This window comes from Pinus tabuliformis, chromosome 7 (genome assembly GCF_031772625.1).
Source record: "Pinus tabuliformis cultivar Carrire ecotype Pingquan chromosome 7, CPIR1, whole genome shotgun sequence".
NCBI classification, from domain to species: domain Eukaryota; kingdom Viridiplantae; phylum Streptophyta; class Pinopsida; order Pinales; family Pinaceae; genus Pinus; species Pinus tabuliformis.
This window is the reverse complement of record NC_142293.1, coordinates 317,950,240-317,972,951: the sequence shown is the minus strand read 5'-3', so window position 1 is coordinate 317,972,951 and position 22,712 is coordinate 317,950,240. Positions and strand designations below refer to the sequence as shown.

General features: G+C 37.8%; 2 non-coding genes across 2 annotated transcripts; one reads left to right on the top strand and one right to left on the bottom strand.

Moving 5' to 3' along the window:
• Positions 1 to 1,642: 1,642 nt before the first annotated feature.
• Positions 1,643 to 1,716, top strand: TRNAW-CCA (transfer RNA tryptophan (anticodon CCA)). The gene has a single exon. It is a non-coding gene; the product is annotated as a tRNA-Trp (tRNA).
• A 9,190-nt stretch (positions 1,717 to 10,906) lies between these two features.
• Positions 10,907 to 10,980, bottom strand: TRNAR-CCG (transfer RNA arginine (anticodon CCG)). Its single transcript has one exon. It is a non-coding gene; the product is annotated as a tRNA-Arg (tRNA).
• Positions 10,981 to 22,712: the final 11,732 nt, after the last annotated feature.

The following is a 22,712-nucleotide window of genomic DNA, read 5'->3' as shown; positions in this document are numbered from 1 at the left end:
TTAAGGAGTAGGCTTATTTCCCATGGATCAAATTAGTTTTCATTATAAAGAAAAGGTAACAAAGATAGAATACGAGCTCGTTTAATAGCGTTAGTCATTAGACGTTGTTGTTTTGAAGTTAATCTATTCACTCGGCCGGATAATATTTTTCCTTGCTCACTAATAAATCGACTAATTAGGCTCATATTTTTATAATCGATCCGATCTCCCGACCTAATAGGTGACAAATGTCTACGAATTGGTTTCAAATATCTACGAATTGGTTTCAAACGTCTGCGAATTGGTTTCAAATGTCTACGAAAAGATTGCTTGGGTTTATCCATAGTTTGTTTCATGAACCTTTTGAATACTATTTATTCAAAATCTTTTTTAAATATTGTTCCATTAAAGATCTTGTTGAAATACCATTTCTTTTTATATCTGTGATTTATTCCTATCCATGGGTAGTACGTTTAATCTCTTTTTTTTATCTCTCCATGAATGGTATGCTTGTAACAATAGGGACAAAATTTATTTGATTCCAATCGAATAGGTGTATTGCGTCGATTTTTCCGAGTCGTATATCTAGAAATCCCCGGGAATCTTTTATAAACACTATCTTGGGTACAACTAGTGCACTCCAAAGTAATTGTTACTCTTATATCTCCGCTCTTGGCCATAAACTTACTCTGAATATTGGTTTTGCTTTTCGACCTCAAAAATAAAAAGGGAAAAAGGGATAGAAGTTGATAGCCGGAGATCCTACGGTGAAACATTTGAAAGTAAAAAAATGATTGATCAGGAGTGAGTTTTCAGTTTTACTTACAAAATTGAATGTGGAAAGAATCTTTAGATCGATATTTCTACTTGAATTCTACCCCCTTCCAGTCCTAAACTTAGATCCTTTTTGGGGCTGAATGCACTAATTTCTCCAAGAGGTAGGAGAAGTCAATCTAGCACAATCTTTTTTCCCTTGGCTTTAAGAAAAAAAAAGAAAAGGAAAGAGAAAGAAAAAGAGCATCTGGAAAAAAACGATTGATTTCTATCAATAGGGCGGCTAAAAAACTGACGCATAAAATAGCTAACACAGGCGCTGTGGAAAGATAGGTCTTTAGATCTTGCATTGTAAATTCTCCTTATTGATCATAATGTGTAAGTGATTCAACCGTATCAATAGTATAGTTATGAATCCTAGAGAAAACTCGGAACTGATGAATATATATATAATGTGATCCGGGCTGTGGTCCTATTTATAGAAAAGGAAAAAGATGTTTCATCACCATAATTAATAGTGATATTCTAGATAATAGACCTTACATGTATAAAGTCTTTTCACTCACGAGACCGAAGAGAAATGAAGGTGGAAAAATGTGGGAAACATATTTCTAATTCTATAAAATAAAATTAAAATAACATTGTCTAATGATTAGAAGGGATGTAGCGCAGCTTGGTAGCGTGTTTGTTTTGGGTACAAAATGTCGCAGGTTCAAATCCTGTCATCCCTACCTTTCCCTTCTTTTCTATGGAAAGAAAGGAATGAAAGATCATTTGATATCGATTCGACGGGAACATCAAATAATTGAATCGTATCAGATGCGAAAGTGTTTTGCTCTAAGAGTATCAACAAAAGGTATTTTTCCTTCATCTCCGAATATTAAAGAAAGCGCTCTTAGTTCAGTTCGGTAGAACGTAGGTCTCCAAAACCTGATGCCGTAGGTTCAAATCCTACAGAGCGTGATTCTGTTCCTATCAAATCCAACCCTCAAAATTATCGATAATTCATTCCAACTGGAACGAGCAATGGAATCTGACCTCCTAGGAAAAGTAGGAGGCCAATGAAATTGGAGGATATTCCAGGATCAAATATCCAATTGATCACCACGTCGGTATTGTGAATATGCAGTTACGAATAATCCGGCCAAAGTTATAGGAATTAGACCTAACACAATTCCGGATGGCAAAGCCTCAATCATTTCTATTCAACGGAATAAGTAGGGATAATAGCTATACTGGATAGTACCCTTAATTTGCTATGAATCTCAATGATCAGAAATTTATATAGAGGGAATAAACAAAATTATTGAAATTGAAATAGTGAACTGAGAGGGTTTCCCCTTCCTTCATTTTGAATAAGTTGTATCTTGCTCGAACTAATGAATAGGACTAGGGTGAAAATGATAGAAGCCAATAAGAAACCGAAATAACTAATTATAGTTATAGTAGGCGTGGAAGGACTGAATGAAATATGGTTTATACATATCTTCATGAGACAATTACCTAAATTTTTCTTTTCGTAACCTTGAGATCAGAATACAAAAGATCAATTGTCCCAATTCGTACCAATTCTCCTATATCTACTATAGGATATGTATGAATGAACATGGATGAGAGGAGATCTATAGTAGAAATCTCTTCATTATCCTAGAAATCATTCATCGAGCAACTAATGAATAGCACCGGCAAACCCCTTCACAAATTGTCGAATGTAATCTTCTTACAGGGTGAATGAATTCTCAATCAGTACGATTGGATCACCTGGCATTATCTTTTTACCAGCAGCTATCGGTCCAGAGACTGGACCGGAAGAAAACTCTCCACAGACATAGCCAAAGTTTTGTGAATTTCACGTTTAGGTGTAAGAAAGAATATGAATATCCAGTTTGTCCTTTCATTTCTCGATCTTATTGATCCAATCATTCGACCCTCTAGACGGATTAGGTTTTTTCAATATTAATTATTATAGCGAGTAGAGCCCGATATTACAGAAATTCCACCTATTGAAAAGAGTAACTTGTAATTTCACATACCTAAAATTGACTAGGTTCTATTGCACTATCCACTTGGTTTTATCTAATAAGTAACACCTACTCGTTAATACAAGGTACTATATAATAAGTCTGTGGCATAACTCCATCTGTGCCGGATACTATTGGAAAAGCAACATACATCTGCGTAGCACCAATGATCCCCGTGCAATTTGAATTACTGGGTTAATCTACACGGGCATAATGTCATGTCGGAATGAAAAAGGAATAATATAAAAGAATAATATTCTGGATGAGTTTTATTGATAGTGATTGATATCCTTTGCAAGCGGCACTCATCCTCTTTTTCGGTTCTAAAGTCACCCGTATGCAGAAGCTAATTCCAATCGAAAATTTCCACTATGCTATTGTTACAACATCGATTGAGGGAGTTGGGGTTCCTTACGCCCGGACGGACCTCGGAACATGCAATATTCTCTTCTTTCTGTTGGGATTTAGTCGACCAAACAGAGATAGAATAACTGCTGGCAGGAACAGAATCATTCTATCCCGTTCCTTCTCGATACTCATCAAAATTGTATTGCTGTGTCAGAAGAAAGCTAGCTATACTGGTCCAGTAGACTTTAAAGATACCCTTGGTATAACATTGACAATCGAACAAGGATTGGAGAAGATATCAGTAGTTTTCTATTTCCTGATCTCTATCTTTCATGGGATCAATTCCCCCTTGACTGACTTTACAATAATATATGGAGCTGAGCATGTCTGGGAATACGGGAGAACGCTCCTTTGCTGACATTATTACTAGTATTAGATACTGGGTTATCCATAGCATTACCATACCTTCTCTATTCATTGCAGGTTGGTTATTTGTAAGCACGGGTTTGGCTTATGATGTGTTCGGGAGCCCCCGGCCAAATGAGTATTTCACAGAAAGTCGACAAGAGGTTCCATTAGTAACTGGCCGTTTCGATCCGTTAGAGCAACTCGATGAATTTACTAGATCTTTTTAGGAGGCACTAATGACTATAGATAGAACTTATCCAATTTTTACAGTTAGATGGTTGGCCGTTCACGGGCTAGCTATCCCTACAGTTTTTTTCTTGGGATCAATATCGGCAATGCAGTTCATCCAACGATAAACTCTATACTAAAGGAAGAGGAAGTATGTAGATATGACACGACCGAACCCGAACGACCAAAATGTTGAATTGAATCGTACCAGTCTCTACTGGGGGTTGCTACTAATTTTTGTACTTGCTGTTCCATTCTCCAATTATTTTTTCAATTAGGAACAATGATAATATTCTCACTCCATTCGAAGAGATCCAATACGCATAATTATCTATGCTATGACTGTTTATGTCTCGAGTATGACCACTTAAGAAAATTTGAAAGGGAGTAAGAGAAATGGCCGATACCACTGGAAGGATCCCTCTTTGGTTGATAGGTACTGTAACTGGTATTATCGTGATTGGTCTACTGGGTGTCTTTTTCTATGGTTCATATTCCGGATTAGGGTCATCCCTATAGTAGGGGAAATGCACTTACTGTCTGTGGGAAATAGTATACATGCGAAAGTTAAAAATCGATAAGGCCTTACCCTTCAAAGAAGGGTAAGGCCTTATCGAAATCTCTTTTTGAGATTCTTTCTATATTAATCTGAATTAGAAGAGAAGATTCGTACAAATAAAATGACTCTGTCATTTACTTCATTCAATGCCTTTCAGTCAAGTGATGAGCCAATCTATTCTTCCGCTATATGATCGGAAAAAATTTGGATCGATCAAATTTAAATATCTGTCGAAGGAACAACAGAAAAACGGATAATATTAAGTACTAAATATTTGCTCATTTATCTGATGGAAGATTATGCGAAGTTTTTGTAAAAACCCGAACTATGAGAATCTAAATGTGCATATAGAATATTTTCTTCTATTTTTTTGGCTTACAAAATAAAAGAGGAGGAAAAACACCTTTTATTCATTTTCTCTCATTAGGAACAAACCCTATCAAAAGTTTTATAGGTTTTTTTTTTTATGAGTGATATTGCCCCTTACTTGTCTGCTCTTCCTTCTTTAGGAATTTTCAGTATAACGTACAAAATAATCTTCAAATTACGAAGGAATTGACGAATAGGACAAGATCGGAAACCCAATTAGTTCTTCGAATAATGAAATAGGAGAATGGGATCAGAGAAAATAGGAATCTTCTCCAAGATTGCTTAGTTATTCTCCTCATCTCTCCTCCCTACGATCTATCTCTATTTTCCGGCCGGATCGTTTGGACAAGGAAAGGAGGGAATGGCATGTATATAGTACACGATATAGCATATCGGGGATCGTTCAACAAGTTGATCTGTTCCAGTGCTTATGGAGTCACTCCCTATTTCAATTTTATTCCAATTTAGATCTAAATGAACATTTTTAGATCTAAATGAACATTTTATCAAGAATATATAAGGGAGAAGAAGGATAAAAGGCTCCGAAGGGGTATTAATTTTTGAATCAATAAGTAAACTTCATGTTCAAAAATCTATGGACCTAAAGATTCATCTCGGCCAATTGAACTTTCTCAAATTGTTTCTTCTTAAGGACCAAAAATATCTGTGCCAGAATGACAGATGCTAAGAATAATAAAAGACCTTTAACACGTAATGGATCTTGAAGTACTATCTCTGCATCTCCTTGACCAAATCCACCCAAATTAGGGTTATTCGTTAATGGCTGATCGACCTTGATCAATTCGCCTTCTGAAATAAGAAGCTCCGGTCCTGGAGGTACAATGTCAACCACTTGCCCACCATCTGATGTATTATCGATAGTTATCTCATATCCACCCTTTTCTTTACGTAAAATTTTGCTCACTCTTCCTGTTGCTGAAGCACTATAGACCGTATTGTTGCTCTTACTCCCGTCGGGATAAATTTGTCCTCTTCCTCTATTACCACCCACATATATGGGATATTTCAGGAAGTGAGCTTCTTTATCAGTAGAAGGATCTGGTGAAAGGATGGGGAACACAAGTTCACTATATTTTTGACCGGGAACAGGACCTATTACAATAATGTTTTTTTTATTGGGACGATAGTTCTGAAAATAAAGATTACCCGTCTTTTGTCTAATCTCAGGGGAAATACGATCCGGAGGGGCTAATTCAAAGCCCTCGGGTAAAATTAGAACAGCTCCTACATTTAAAGCCCCTTTCTTGCCATTAGCAAGAACTTGTTTCATCTGCATATCATAGGGGATCTTAACAACTGCTTCAAATACGGTATTGGGAAGCACGGATTGTGGAACCTCAATATCCACAGGTTTTTTTGCCAAGTGACAATTGGCACATACAATACGTCCAGTGGCTTCTCGGGGATTTTCATAACCCTGCTGTGCAAAAATGGGATATGCATTCGAAATGGATGTCCGAGTTATGATATGTATCATGACCAGGACGGAAATTAACCGAGTCATCTTTTTCGCCCATTCATAAGTATTTCTATTTTGCATGGTTCAATTATTGGTTCCAAATCATTTTTGGGGTGAGAGTAGGTAGCTATCATAGTTACCTGTCAAAAATTCTGCTACTATATTGATTCAACCAAACCTAAAAATAAGAAATCGGAAGTCTCGCACCAGGAGAAGAATGAAGGGGAGGAATAGCTAATTCCTGAACACGGAAAACACTTTATTATTCTGTTTCAATTGTTTCGGTCGGAGAAAACAACCTACCTATTCTTTATTCATTCATCGAATGATAAATTACTACAAGTGAAGGAGATATACGATTGAAACGACGGAAGATCCAATATTTAAGAATCGTATCTAAGATGACTGGAAAAGTTGAAACAAGACCAGATATGATTCGTTCATTATGGGCAAATCCATAACTTTCGGAGATCGAATCGATCATCAGTTCCCAACCATGGGGTGAATGAAACCCAATACATAGATCGGTTGCTAAAAGAATTAGAAAAGCTTTCATTGTATCGCTCAGACTATAGAAGAATTCTTGGATCCAAGAATTGATAATAGCGAGTTTATTCTTACCCAGAATGATATAAGCACTTATAAAAGCAAAACCTATTAGATTTGTTAATAAATGTGATATTATCTGGATACAATCTTCATTGTACATTTCGACCAATTGGATCGTTTCTTTGTGAATCTCTATACGAATAGATTGTGAATGTGTTCCCAAAGAATCTTCCACCATTCTTTCTAACAAGAATAGTTCTTCTATTTTCTCAAATCTTCCCAGAGCATTTTGTTCCTGGAGATAATCAAAAATTTTCTGAGATTTAACCGTATTCCACCAATTTGTAACCCAAGGCTCCAAACCTTTCCGTAATGAAATAGGAATTACCCAAGGCAGTACTACTAAACATGCGAGATATCGTAGGGAAGCTGATGCTTTATATTCGGACACTTCCAATTCGTGAATCGCTAACGAACCTGATTCACTTGTCAGTTCTGTCCGAAATCTAGACAAAGTACGAGTGATAGAATGAGGTATGGGATCCATAGATTGATCTATTGCGTAATTGTTTGATCCCGATCAAAAAAATATACTCGGGAAAAAAGTAAAAGGTTTGTTCAAAATGGGTGAGACGGAGCATAAGGAGATCATTCCAAATCATTTATATATGGACCAATTATCTATTAATTTTTTTCATCTTCTTCTTTTTTAGAAGAATAACTTGAAGTAACATAAGTCTTATTCATTGCCAAGATCTTTTGAATCCTGATCACTAGATCCTTTACGAATATTTCCCCAGTTATCTCCAAAGATGACAAACGCTCTTGAAAAATGAGAGAACGACAAAAAGTCATAATTGGATCGTGATGAGAGGAAAAAAGCGTTTTAGTTTTAGGGAAACCGGACCACTCTATCTAGTAATTGTTGTTTCTGAGACATCATATTCATCTACTGGTACCAGTTCTATTTTAACTTATTGCTTTTTCTATATTACCTCTTTCTATACTATTTCATAAAAATAGTATATTGTTCGTAAAGATCCTATATCGTTCCATTTTCATACAATGAAATATTTATTGAAATTTCATTGTATGAAAATGGAATATTTATTGAAATTTCCTGATTGGATATTTATTCATGTTCCTTTATCCTCGACATACATTCAAATGTAAAAACATTTGAATATATGTCGAGGATAAAGACACCCCCGATTTCAAAACCCTTCAATGGATACACGCAAGAAACGGGCTGATTCAGCGGCTTTCTGTTCGATCTCCCTTAGGTTCACATTATCACCAGTACGAGTTAAAGGAATGTCTTGTCGGCCCTTTATTTCCATATAAAGAACACGACGAGGGGAAATACCTTCTTGAATTTCCATTTTGATCATCTGAATATCCTTCATAAGAAATCGTGGGAAAATACGACGATTTATTCCGGGAAATCCCCAACGAAAAAGACATACAATTCCTTTTTTTTTATCGAACTTATTATAGCCACTACCCACATTGAACAAAATTGTGCACCACAGATAAGAGCTAATGAACAGACCTGCAATACCATAAAAACACATTACAATTCCTTGTGGAACAAAGAGTATTTGCTGAGATGACAATAGGGGTATCAGGTTCTCACCAAAATAACTCGAGATCCCGACTAGGAAAAATCCTAGTGAACCCAGAAAGAGGATACAAGCCCAAAAGAAATTACTTCTTTTTCGAGACCCTGTTATAGGTTCTATCCAGAGCCATTTGGATCGACGATTCATAAAAAATTGTATTCAATTCCATCCTATTGAAGTTGAGGGAATAGCCAACTTTTTTATCCTTTGGTTCCCAAACTCTTATGAACTATCTATATAGATAGATAGATAGATAAATTTTCAGTTAAGTCAGCCAAGTTTGTCTTCTTGTCCATTCTTACCATCCATTTCAAATGGGTCCTTCCCTAATTTCTCAATTTTAGAAACAACATTGGATCAGTGGAGTATAAATATCTCCTGGAATAGATATCTATACCGTATGAAAAAATAAAACCGACCACATTAACATATTGACCCATACCTATTTATTGACATATGTGTAGATCCTATCTGTATATGTATATGAATATGAATATGAATAAATATCCATATTCATATATATATAATTTGGATATTTATACCTATTTTGTGTCTATAAGAGTTCTATCTTATATCATCTAAAATAGATATAGATATCCTATCTGTTCTGCAATTGAAAGATCTAAACCCATTTATTAAATCTGATTTGATCAGATTCATAAAATCTCGTCCTTCTGAATATACAGATGAGAAAGAACCATTGTAATTGCCGGAAGTAATAAGCCGACTAAAGGCACCAAAATAGAGGGTAGGATAGGGAGTAGGTTAGAGAGTAGGTTAGAGAGTAGGTTAGGGAGTAGGTTAGGAATTATCATAGAACGAGTACCTTACTTAATCAATGAAATGTTTATCCATATTACAAAGAATAATTATAAGGTCAAATAAGTGATGGGACCAAATAAGCGGTCCCATTCGTCCTTCTTCATAGAATACATGTATGCAAGTGTTCGTTGTTCCTTTCCCCGTCTCTCCCGAAAATACTAAAAAAGCATTTCCAGTTGGGGCAATTTTTTTTTTTAATAAGATCTCGATGAGTTCAACAATGAGTTCTATATTACAACATAGAGATCCATTAGAACACTTACTATATAAGTAAAATAGTGGAAGAACATGAATCCTGACCAAAATTTCTCTGATTTCTGAAAGCGGAGAATTGGCTATATGGATTGTTAGTATAGGCTCGAGGATCATAAATTGTTAATAAGAAGGGGGTGAAAAGCAATTCTCTCCTTCGCCGCGATAAGAAACTGTATCACTGTCACTTCCGTTACAAGGAACTCGATTTGATCCTTTTTCCTGATAAGGAAACTCAACGTTCATTTTTTTCTTTTTATTTATTTACAAGGAAGACCGTAAAACGTAAAACCAAAATAGTTCACTCAGAACACCTTTTAAGAGATTACGTGGAACGATCAGATCAAATAAACCATGACCAAATAAATGCTCAGTCACCTGAAAATCTTCAATCACTTTCTGACCTAATGTCTGTTCGATTACTCTTTTACCTGCAAATGCAATGTACGCTTTAGGTTCGGCAATAATAATATCTCCCAACATGCCAAAACTAGCAGTCACTCCACCAGTTGTCGGTGACGTCAGAATCGATATATATAACAACTTTTTCTCCTTCTGATGAATATATAATGCAGAAGCTATTTTAGCCATTTGCATTAAACTAAAACTTCCTTCTTGCATACGTGCTCCTCCGGAAGCACACACCATAATTAATGGAAGAGATTCCGCGGTAGCGCGCTCGATCAGACGGGTTATTTTCTCACCTACTACAGAGCCCATACTACCTCCCATGAACTGAAAATCCATAACTCCGAGTGCGATAGTAAGACCATTTAATTGACCTATGCCTGTTTGAATAGCATCAGTTAAACCTGTCTCTATTTGATAGAAAGTGATATGATCCTTATAAGATTCATCCTCAGAATTAAGATTATCAGAATGAGAAGGTTCATTCTCAGAATAAAATTGAAGAACATCTAGAGTGTACATGTCTTCATCCATAGGACGCCAAGTGTCACGATCAATTGGAAGTTCTATTCTATCTGAACTATTCATTTGCAGATAATATCCACATTCTTTACAAACACTTTGATTCTCTCTCAAGAATCTGAGATATAGTAAGTTCTCGCAATTATCGCATTGAGCCCATAACTTCTTAATTTTAGCGTAATCAATACTTTTATTCTTGTTTTTCTCCGTCTCATTGGCATCCTTACTATCCCTTTCGACCGAATTTTTTAGTAATGCAGTTATTTTACGCTTGTCTTCGAACCACTCCTTTATAGACATAGAGTTTTCCTTCCATATAAAGGTGAAAATTGTTACTTTTCCTATCTTATTTTGTATGAAGAGAAGTCGTATAAGTATAAATACAATGATGAAAATTATTAATCAATAGTGGAATGAATCATTGAGAAATCATTTCCATTCATTATTGATTAGGAATCTGAAGTATCGATCCGGGATTATGATAGAATACTTTATTCTATTATAAAGAAAGATTCTCTCCTATACCGCGATGGAAAGGAATTTTCATTTAAAATACAACATCTTTTGGGCTAGAAGGGATTTGAACCCTTGACTTCACGGTCCGGAACCATGAGCTCTGATCCGCTGAGCTACCAACCCTATCGAATGATCTATAAGATCATTGTAAAGGATGAATAGGATTCGTTATCGAATGCTTGACCCAAAAAAATTTTCATAAATAACTCTGTTTGAGATATTTAACCTTGGAAATATCTATATATCAATATCTACATAGATATTGATATATAGATATTAATATATGGAAATTCCATATATTGATATCTGAAATTCCATATCTCCGCTCACGATTTGGACTAATATTTGGGGTAGTAGTAAAAGATTGGGCCGAGTCCGATTGGTAGAACGAAAGTCACTGGATTACAAGCGATCAATCACATCAAATTCAAATTTGATCTCCTTCCATATTTCACAAGCAGCAGCTAGTTCAGGACTCCATTTACAAGCTTCACGGATCACTTCATTACCTTCACGAGCAAGATCACGTCCTTCATTACGAGCTTGTACACAAGCTTCTAGAGCAACCCGATTAGCTACTGCACCAGGTGCATTTCCCCAAGGATGTCCCAAAGTTCCCCCACCAAACTGTAGTACGGAATCATCCCCAAAGATCTCGGTCAGAGCAGGCATATGCCAAACGTGAATACCTCCTGAAGCTACGGGCAGAACACCTGGCATAGATACCCAATCTTGAGTGAAGTAAATACCACGACTTCGATCTTTTTCGATAAAATCATCACGCAGTAGATCAACAAACCCTAAAGTTACGTCTCGTTCACCTTCAAGTTTACCTACTACAGTACCGGCGTGAATATGATCTCCACCGGACATACGCAATGCTTTAGCCAGTACCCGGAAATGCATACCATGATTTCTTTGTCTGTCAATAACTGCATGCATCGCGCGGTGAATGTGAAGAAGTAGGCCGTTGTCTCGGCAATAATGAGCCAAAGAAGTATTTGCGGTAAAACCTCCCGTCAGGTAGTCATGCATAACGATAGGAACTCCCAATTCTCTTGCAAATATTGCCCTTTTCATCATTTCTTCACATGTACCTGCAGTAGCATTCAAATAATGTCCCTTAATTTCACCCGTCTCAGCCTGAGCCTTATTAAGGGCTTCCGCACAAAAGACAAAACGATCTCTCCAGCGCATGAATGGTTGGGAATTTACGTTCTCATCATCCTTAGTAAAATCGAGTCCACCACGGAGACATTCGTAAACTGCTCTACCATAGTTTTTGGCTGATAGACCCAATTTTGGTTTGATAGTACATCCCAATAAAGGACGACCATATTTGTTCAATTTATCTCTTTCAACTTGGATACCATGAGGTGGACCCTGAAAAGTTTTGGAATAAGAAGGGGGAATCCGCAAATCTTCCAAACGTAGAGCCCGTAAGGCCTTGAATCCAAATACATTACCTACAATGGAAGTGAACAAGTTAGTAACAGAACCTTCTTCGAAAAGGTCTAAGGGGTAAGCTACATAGGCAATAAATTGAGTCTCCTCTCCAGGAACGGGCTCGATGTCATAGCATCGCCCCTTGTAACGATCGAGACTAGTAAGTCCATCGGTCCAAACAGTGGTCCATGTACCGGTGGAAGATTCAGCAGCTACTGCTGCTCCCGCTTCTTCAGGTGGCACCCCGGGTTGAGGAGTTACTCGGAATGCTGCCAAGATATCTGTATCTTTGGTCTGATATTCAGGAGTATAATAAGTTAATCTGTAATCTTTAACACCAGCTTTGAATCCGACACTAGCTTTAGTCTCTGTTTTTGGTGACATAAGTCCCTCCTTTATTAATAATTATTTCTCGCAAGGACGAGGTCTGCTCGACATGGACCGAACGTAAACAATCAATTTTTATAGAAATATCCTACAAAAAGTCGTCCGTTATTGGGGTGCTAGATACACTCTCATTGTATAGTGTTCTTTATGTATGACGCAACCCAATCTTTGCTCTTGAAGTTCTTCCTCCATGGATTGACCCGAGAACCTTTCAGTGGTTAAACTAGTTCATGAATGAAATCAAGGAACCGAATGGACCTTTGACCATAATGGTGCGAATTGTCCGAAAATACATATACAGATGTGCGTATGAAGAGAAGAGATAATGATCAATGAGAGAAAGGTCATGAATATCAAGTTTCATATTTCACAGATGATCTGGACATAATTTTGAAGTATTTTCGGTTTTAGTTATGGATAAATTGGTTCTAGTTATAGATAAATCGAAGACTTCCTCATGATCCTTATTCATATCCATCTACCTACTTCATATTCCAAATATGGATGAATTTAAACTTTTCAATAAAGTTGGATTTTACCCAGGTGGTAACTTCCATTTATTATTTACTGGTCTGATCGACCCAATATGGAACATTTTTTTTTTTTTTATTGATGATATTGGCAAAATCATATTTATATATTCTTCATGGAAATTATTTCCATTTTTGTATGAGAAAAAATCCTCTTGTTCTTGGGGTTTCCGCAAGTGTAGAAACAAATGTGGGACGTATTGCTCAAATCATTGGCCCAGTACTGGATGTCTCTTTTCCTCCAGGTAATATGCCTAATATTTACAATTCATTGATAGTTAAGGGTCAAGGTACAGCCGGTCAAGAAATTCAGGTTACTTGTGAGGTACAACAATTATTAGGAAATCATAAGGTTAGAGCTGTAGCTATGAGTGCTACAGATGGTTTGACGAGAGGAATGAGAGTGATTGACACGGGAGCTCCTCTAAGTGTTCCAGTTGGTGGAGCTACTCTCGGACGAATTTTCAATGTTCTTGGAGAACCTGTCGATAATTTGGGTCCTGTAGATGCTGGCATAACATCTCCTATTCATAGACCTGCTCCCGCCTTTACAGAGTTGGATACAAAATTATCCATCTTCGAAACAGGCATTAAAGTAGTAGATCTTTTGGCTCCTTACCGCCGTGGGGGAAAAATTGGTTTATTTGGAGGAGCTGGAGTGGGTAAAACAGTACTCATTATGGAGTTGATCAACAACATTGCTAAGGCTCATGGAGGGGTATCTGTATTTGGAGGAGTAGGAGAACGTACCCGTGAAGGGAATGATCTTTACATGGAAATGAAAGAATCGGGAGTAATTGATGAACAAAAAATATCAGAATCAAAAGTGGCTCTGGTCTATGGTCAGATGAATGAACCACCGGGAGCTCGCATGAGAGTCGGTTTAACTGCTCTAACCATGGCCGAATATTTCCGAGATGTCAATGAGCAAGACGTACTATTATTTATTGATAACATCTTCCGTTTTGTCCAAGCGGGATCAGAGGTATCCGCCCTATTAGGCAGAATGCCTTCCGCCGTGGGTTATCAGCCAACTCTTAGCACGGAAATGGGTTCTTTGCAAGAGAGAATTACTTCCACAAAAAAGGGATCCATAACCTCGATTCAAGCAGTTTATGTACCTGCTGACGACTTGACCGACCCTGCTCCTGCTACGACATTTGCACATTCAGATGCTACTACCGTACTATCGAGAGGATTAGCTGCGAAGGGTATCTATCCAGCAGTGGATCCTTTAGATTCAACATCGACTATGCTCCAACCTTGGATCGTAGGCGAAGAACATTACGAAACTGCACAAGGGGTTAAGCAAACTTTACAACGTTATAAGGAACTTCAAGACATTATAGCTATTCCTGGACTGGATGAATTATCGGAGGAAGATCGTTTAATCGTGGCAAGAGCAAGAAAAATTGAACGTTTCCTATCACAACCCTTTTTCGTAGCAGAGGTATTCACAGGTTCCCCGGGCAAATATGTGGGTCTCATGGAAACAATTAGAGGTTTTCAAATGATCCTTTCTGGAGAATTAGATGGTCTTATCGAACAGTCTTTTTATTTGGTGGGTAATATTGATGAAGCTACCGCGAAGGCTATAAACTCCAGCATGGAAAGTTAATTCTGAAAATGACCCTAAATCTTCGTGTACTGTCTCCTAATCGAGTCATTTGGGATTCAGAAGTTAAAGAAATAATTCTATCTACTAATAGTGGTCAAATTGGCGTATTACCCAATCATGCTTCACTTGTGGCAGCTGTAGATATAGGAGTTATGAAAATACGTCTCAATGGGCAGTGGTCCACTATGGCTATGATGGGCGGTTTCGCCAAGATAGACAGTGATAGAATAACTATATTGGTAAATAATGCAGAGAGAGATGTTGACATCGATCCCCGAGAAGCCCAGGAAAATTTTCGAATAGCTAAAGCTGACTTAGCTCGAGCCGAAGGCAAAAGACAAGCAATTGAGGCTGATTTAGCTCTGAAAAGGGCTAGAACCCGATTAGAGGCTATCAATGCTAGCCCCCCCGTCTCTAATTAACATTTTCTATAATGATCTGAAAAATGGATTCAATGTTCCGCCTCGATCCAAACACGTGGAGTAAAACTTATTAGATACCATTGAAAACTCGATGGCATCTAATAAGTTTACCTACTATTGGATTTGAACCAATGACTCTCGCCGTATGAAAGCGATACTCTAACCACTGAGTTAAGTGGGTCATTTATTCTCATAGGTAGAGTTGGATTTATAAACGATTCTAAATCGAAATCGAATTAAATGTATAGACAATGTATGTGTCCCTGGCACAGATCGAACTTATTGGAACGTATTGGATCATAGTATTGGATCATGAAATATCTACCTTGACATAAAGTGATCCATCTGGTTAGTATAGTAGTGTATCACCAAGACTGGCAAGGAAGGGCTATAGCTCAGCAAGGTAGAGCACCTCGTTTACACGTGCGCCAATGGTTTTCGGGAGAGTTTATCGATTCGTCCGATCCACGAAATAGATTCTATGTGAAATAGTCTTACTCTATAAATTTGTTTCTCTGGGGAACAATAGCATGACAAAGATTAAGTTCGATCTGATTCGAATTACGGATCTAATTGATATGGTCAATCCCAGCTCTGTTCAATGCCAGGCATAATGAGTATAATACGGGGACCTCAAAATAGATTCTTTTCGCTCTATGAACTTTTAGGTGTATGAAGTGTCATATTTTACTTTTGGAGCGATAGAAGAGACTCTATTTGAGTCAATCTATGCCCGAGCAAGGCAGACCTACGTCAAAAAAACCTTTTGAATAACTTTGGGATTGCTTCCGAAGGGTAAGAATTTGGAGCACACGGAGCCATATTAGTATCTTACCGGAAAGAGGAGAATGGCAGACTAACCGATCTTTCCATCAGTTAATGAAAGAGCCCAATGCGAGAAAATGCATGTTGGGTTCTTGGAACAGTTCAAATTATTTTGATAATAAGAACTTTGATCTGTTCTACCGAGAAGGTCTACGGTTCGAGCCCGTATAGCCCTATACATTCCACTAAGTGATACTATTTATATATATCCCCTCATAGTCCGTCCCTATGACTTGGCCTTGAAAAGTCTTTCAGATCATATCAATCTCATGTCCTTATCTAGATCGATGGATGGGAACGTTGGACCAGAGCAGGCATATTAGTATTTTGGATCGATCGAGATTGATCCGATACCAGATGATCAAACCTATAAACTATTTTTATTTTTTTTTTTTATCGCTAGTTCTTCGAAAAATTCGAGAGTTCTCTCGAATATCATATGTTCCAAGCAATCCATAGAGCAGTCAAAGTATCGATCGGACATGTGACTTTTAGCTCCATCCAAACGCAACGCATTCCGTTGGGGTTGAACAAAATTTCCGTTCAATCGAAAATCCCGGATGTATCTATCCCTTTGCTAAATATCGGGGCGAAGATCTTGATCAACTAGGATTCTCTACAATAAGTTATGTGCGGTAAATCGAGCCTATTTTTGAACCATAGAAGTGGCAAGTACGACGGATATTCCGAATACCTGGGCAGAGAAATTCTCTGGAGTTGATCCATCCTCGCTAAAGGCGAACCTTTGGTTCGTTCTCTTTCTTCACCTAAGATCATCACATGGTTTTTGAGACCCAAGATTTTCATATTGGGACAAACACTCTTCCTTGCCTCTAGTTCCGTTCTGGTAACATATCACAAAAATGCAATCTACCGGCTATGCATATTAGATCTACATCTGGACCAACGTTTGCTTTAATCTACCCCACTATTTTATAGAATACACATATTTCATGGAATGCGTTCTGGAACAAACAATAGAATAAAGAAGTCTGTTGGGTTGGGACGAAAGAAAGAAACTATTACCCCTTGTCCAGAAATTATGTGGACAGCGACCCAAAAGAAGCTGCTTTCTGCCCCGTTACAAATAGATCTCTACTCGGCAATAGATCTGTCCGAAATGATTTTATATCATTGTGAGATGAGTGGGCTCATCTCATAACGAACTTATATGTGAAAGATTTGATACGTTCCACGGATCGATTGACGCCTACCAATTCTGTTCGCTTGATCTAAACTTTCAAACGAATTAACTGAAAGACAACAATCAAATTTATATTTGATTCATCAAATGTTCACTATCTCCGTCGGTAGATGAGCCTTTAAATTTGTATCTTTGTCCCATAACCTGCATAATAATATAACAAAGAACTTGATTGTATCCTAACCGTGCATGTAAGATAACAAAATTTTCCAGATTGGAAAACCCTATACCTTCTAATACGAGAAGGAAGGATACAAGTTCAAATGGTCTAGATTCATCGAATCTGAATATATGATAAGCGAATAGGGTCGAACTTGTCGACACAGCCACAACCTTGATCATTTTAAACAACGACTCTCCGATCAAATACCCTGCCCAGAGTTGTTCAGATGGACAAGATCTTAGTATCAAGATAAAACATACAATAAATATCGAGATAGATCTCGATCTATTCCATTTACACCGAACCATTTTAATGGTTATGGCCCGTTCGTTACAACTCGAATAACGTGGGATCTACCGAACCAATCTGCAAAACTGTGTTAGTTGAAAACTAAAATCTAATAGGGAAAAACAATAATTATCGCCCATGAGTGAATAGACAAAGGATCGATACGAAAGAAGAAAGATTCTTCTTTCACGTTCAAAAGAACGGAGGGAAGATGGGATCGTGATATTTCTCCGGGAGAAATACAAAATACTTCATATTTATCACATATTTGATAATAAGCCATACAACTTGTTCGAGAGTTGAGAGTTAGTCATCGATCTTGCTTTGATCCCCTATCAGAGGTCACCGACGACCCACATAAGAACAAACGTTAGCTCATTTTTTATTCTTGGAAGAAATGACTGTAGATAGATAAATTGGTTTTTCCGGGGCGGACGTAGCCAAGTGGACCAAGGCAGTGGATTGTGAATCCACCACGCGCGGGTTCAATTCCCGTCGTTCGCCTCATAAAAGAAGATAAAAAACGGACTGGATCCGAATCCGATTTGTTGTCATTTTCATATTCATATTTCGGTGAAAATATTTCTCTCTATGTAATAGAAATGGACACCCGAGCCTTCTTTCTTCGTGGGAAACATGAGCCCTTTATCGGACTTGAACCGATGACTTACGCCTTACCATGGCGTTACTCTACCGCTGAGTTAAAAGGGCCCCCTCATCATATATGAATGAGTGAGTCTACTATGGTAGATGGACAACAAATTGGATATGGATGATCCATCTATCTTTATAGATATCAAGTTGAGAACATATATTATAGTAGCTCGTAGGGTAAGGATCGCTATACTGGAAACTCCGGGCTGAGCTGATACGAAACGGATGGAGAAAAGTTATGCCTGAGAGCATTTGCTGAAATATGTTCGTATTGCTAGAAGAGCCAAAGGCTCAACGGGTCAGGTCCTATTGCAATTACTTGAAATGCGTTTGGATAATATTCTTTTTCGATTGGGTATGGCTCCCACCATTCCCGGAGCTAGACAATTAGTGAATCATGGACATATCCGGTCAATGACCATATGGTAGATATACCAAGTTACCCTTGCAAACCTCAAGATGTGATTACTATAAGAGATCAACAAAGATTGAGAGCTAAGAATATGGAGCCATTCCAGTTTATGGCTCTTTTTCTTCCTGGAAGAGGAAGATCTTTCTAAAATGAATTAGAAAGAATTCAATTAGAAGATTAGAGGAGTTGAGCAAAAAAATTCCTTGATAAAGAGAAAGAACAACCTAGAATTTCTAAAACTAGAATGGATAGAATCCTTTCTTCTCTCTCGGAAATAGAAGAGAGAGAATTAAGGAATTCCGGAATTTGGATTCAAATGTGGAAGGAAAGAAGTGACGGAATATCCGTCAATGGGATTGTGGCGTGTATAGTTTAGTGATACAGGTGGGTTTTATTCGTTACATTATCAACTTAAATAGTTAAAGGATATTTGGATGGATCTCTGATCCATCCAAAGCTCTATCTATCTATAACTAAAGGGCCCGATACAACCATCAGAGTCAGAACAGTGAGCTGCGCAATAACTTCTAGATCCATTTGGTTTTCTTTCACCCTCCATCGACTTAATGTATGAATAAAATGTTGTCGGGATCAATCACTTTTCTTCTATTTTGTCTTCTTCGGACTCCTACCCATTGGTGTAGTTTCGATCAGGAACCTATGGCCTTGAGCAACTGATATCTTTACAATAATACATAAAATAGATAGAGAACCCTAAATAGATAGAGAACCCTTCAATATCTAGATAATAAAATTTGATATTGGAGAGAAATAAATGGACTAATCCATGTAACGCATTTAATCAAACTCATTGGGGAGGGAATGAAGATATGGTAGAGCTTAAATTTTTGATAGCTTTTTTTCTTGCTTTTACAGCAGGTATTCTAGCTATCAAATTAGGTCAAGCACTGTATGACTGCTGATTTTTTCTGCTTTTCTTGGCCTGGCCGATGGCCAGGCCAAGAAAAGCAGAAAAAATCAGTCATACAGAACTATTTTTAACGAAATGAACAATACGATTGACTGGATTGTTCTTTATCCAACTGAATAATCGCAATATTCATTATATTGCCGATACAATCTGTACATACTATGATATACACCTTTACTCCACCATTCATTTTGTTACACATGAACTCTTCCATCTTGGAGAGATGGCTGAGCGGACCAAAGCGGCGGATTGCTAATCCGTAGTACGGATCATCCGTACCGAGGGTTCGAATCCCTCTCTCTCCGTTCGTCCACTATTGATCCTGAAAACGAATAACCCCGAATCTTTCTACGGAACGGAAAAGGCCCATTAACCTAGAGACTTCCTATTTTGACCTTTTTTTTTCATTGCATAGCACAAAATGATAAAGTTATCATTTTGACTGAGCATTTGAACTCAGTATTTTATTTTTTTCCCGCAGTGCAGTAAAGTATTACTGTTTATGGAACAGTAATAGCTCCACTCTTTAGTAGAAAAATGATATTTTTTCATCAAAAATTATATCTGACTTAGTCCATAAATTGCAAAGGTATCGTTCATGAACGAATGGAAGGATTAGAATATCTCGTTTCTTTCCTCTTTTTTTATCAATATAAATGGGACCAATCCCTACATTGTGTATTGGTACATACAAACGATAAAATATCTTTGTCTCTCCCTGCTATTATGTATGAACAAAATTGTTTCAAACCTGTTCCATCATTAGCAATGTCCAAGTGAATAGATGTTCACTTTCGAGATGATCCGGGTCTAGCTCGATAACATGATCTCTTCCAATCCAATGTGAGAAAGTTACATAGTGTCTACTTTTTCCGATAAAGGGGTGTTTGCATGGGTTTGCCTTGGTATCGCGTTCATACCGTCGTATTGAATGATCCTGGACGGTTAATTTCTGTACATATAATGCATACAGCTCTAGTTGCTGGTTGGGCTGGTTCAATGACTCTGTACGAATTAGCAGTTTTTGATCCATCCGATCCTGTTCTTGATCCAATGTGGAGACAAGGTATGTTCGTTATACCTTTTATGACTCGTTTGGGAATAAAGGATTCATGGAGTGGATGGAACATCACCGGAGAAACTGTAATTAATCCCGGTATTTGGAGTTATGAAGGTGTGGCCGTGGCACATATCGTGTTTTCTGGCCTGTGCTTTTTGGCAGCTATCTGGCATTGGGTATATTGGGATCTGGACATATTCTGTGATGAACGTACGGGAAAACGTTGTTTAGATTTGCCAAAAGTATTTGGAATTCATTTATTCCTCTCAGGAGTAGCTTGTTTCGGATTTGGAGCATTTCATGTAACGGGTTTGTATGGTCCTGGGATATGGGTGTCTGATCCTTATGGACTAACTGGAAAAATACAACCAGTGGATCCAGCATGGGGAGCTGAAGGTTTTGATCCTTTTGTTCCAGGAGGAATAGCTTCTCATCATATAGCAGCGGGTATTTTGGGTATATTAGCAGGTCTATTCCATCTCAGTGTTCGTCCTCCCCAACGTTTATACGTAGGATTACGCATGGGGAATATTGAAACGGTCCTATCCAGCAGTATTGCTGCTGTGTTTTTTGCAGCTTTCATTGTTGCTGGGACCATGTGGTATGGCTCCGCAACTACTCCGGTCGAATTATTCGGTCCCACTCGTTACCAGTGGGATCAGGGATACTTCCAACAAGAAATAGATCGACGGGTTCGTGCCGGTCTGGCCGAAAATTTAAGCCTATCAGAAGCTTGGTCCAAAATTCCCGAGAAACTCGCTTTTTATGATTACATTGGTAATAATCCAGCTAAGGGGGGGTTATTCAGAGCAGGTGCAATGGACAATGGAGATGGAATAGCTGTTGGTTGGTTAGGACACCCTATCTTCAAAGATAAGGAGGGAAATGAGCTTTTTGTACGTCGTATGCCTACCTTTTTCGAAACATTTCCAGTAGTTCTGGTGGACAAAGAAGGAATTGTGAAAGCCGATGTTCCTTTTAGGAGGGCAGAATCAAAGTATAGTGTTGAACAAGTAGGTGTAACTGTTGAGTTCTATGGTGGTGGACTTGACAGGGTCAGTTTTGGTGATCCTGCTATAGTTAAAAAATACGCTAGACGTGCTCAATTAGGTGAAATTTTTGAATTAGATCGTGCTACTCTAAAATCTGATGGTGTTTTTCGTAGTAGTCCAAGGGGTTGGTTTACTTTTGGACATGCTACATTTGCTCTCCTTTTCTTTTCTGGACACATTTGGCATGGTGCTAGGACCTTATTCAGAGATGTTTTTGCTGGTATCGACTCGGATCTGGATGATCGAATAGAATTTGGAGCATTCCAAAAACTGGGAGATCCAACTACTAAAAGACAAGTGGTATGATATTGCTCCTATCTCTTCTCTAATAAATATTAGTACGAAAGCTATCTCCATAATTGTAAATTACGATCAAATCAAATCTATGGAAGCATTGGTTTATACATTCCTGTTGGTATCGACCCTAGGGATAATCTTTTTCGCTATTTTCTTCCGAGAACCACCCAAACTTCCGACTAAAGGGGGAAAATAATTTTGCTTCTCCAAATCGTCATTCTTTCTCTCCCATCAAAGAAAGAATGACCTTCCCTATAGGGAAGGTCATTCTTTCAATTAGTCCTCGTGATCCTCAAAAGGATCCCTAAGTTGTTTAGAGGGTTGCCCAAAGGCGGTGTATAGGGCATAACCAGTAAAGCTTACAAGTAAACAAGATATGGAGATGGTGACTAAGGTTGCAGTTTCCATTATTAGGTGATCCCAATATCATGGTATGTTTACCATATAATAACAAAGTTAACAGATCTCAACCAATACAATAGTTTCTATGGCTACACAGACCATTGATGATACTTCCAAAACCACGCCAAAAGAAACCCTTGTAGGAACGACCTTAAAACCGCTTA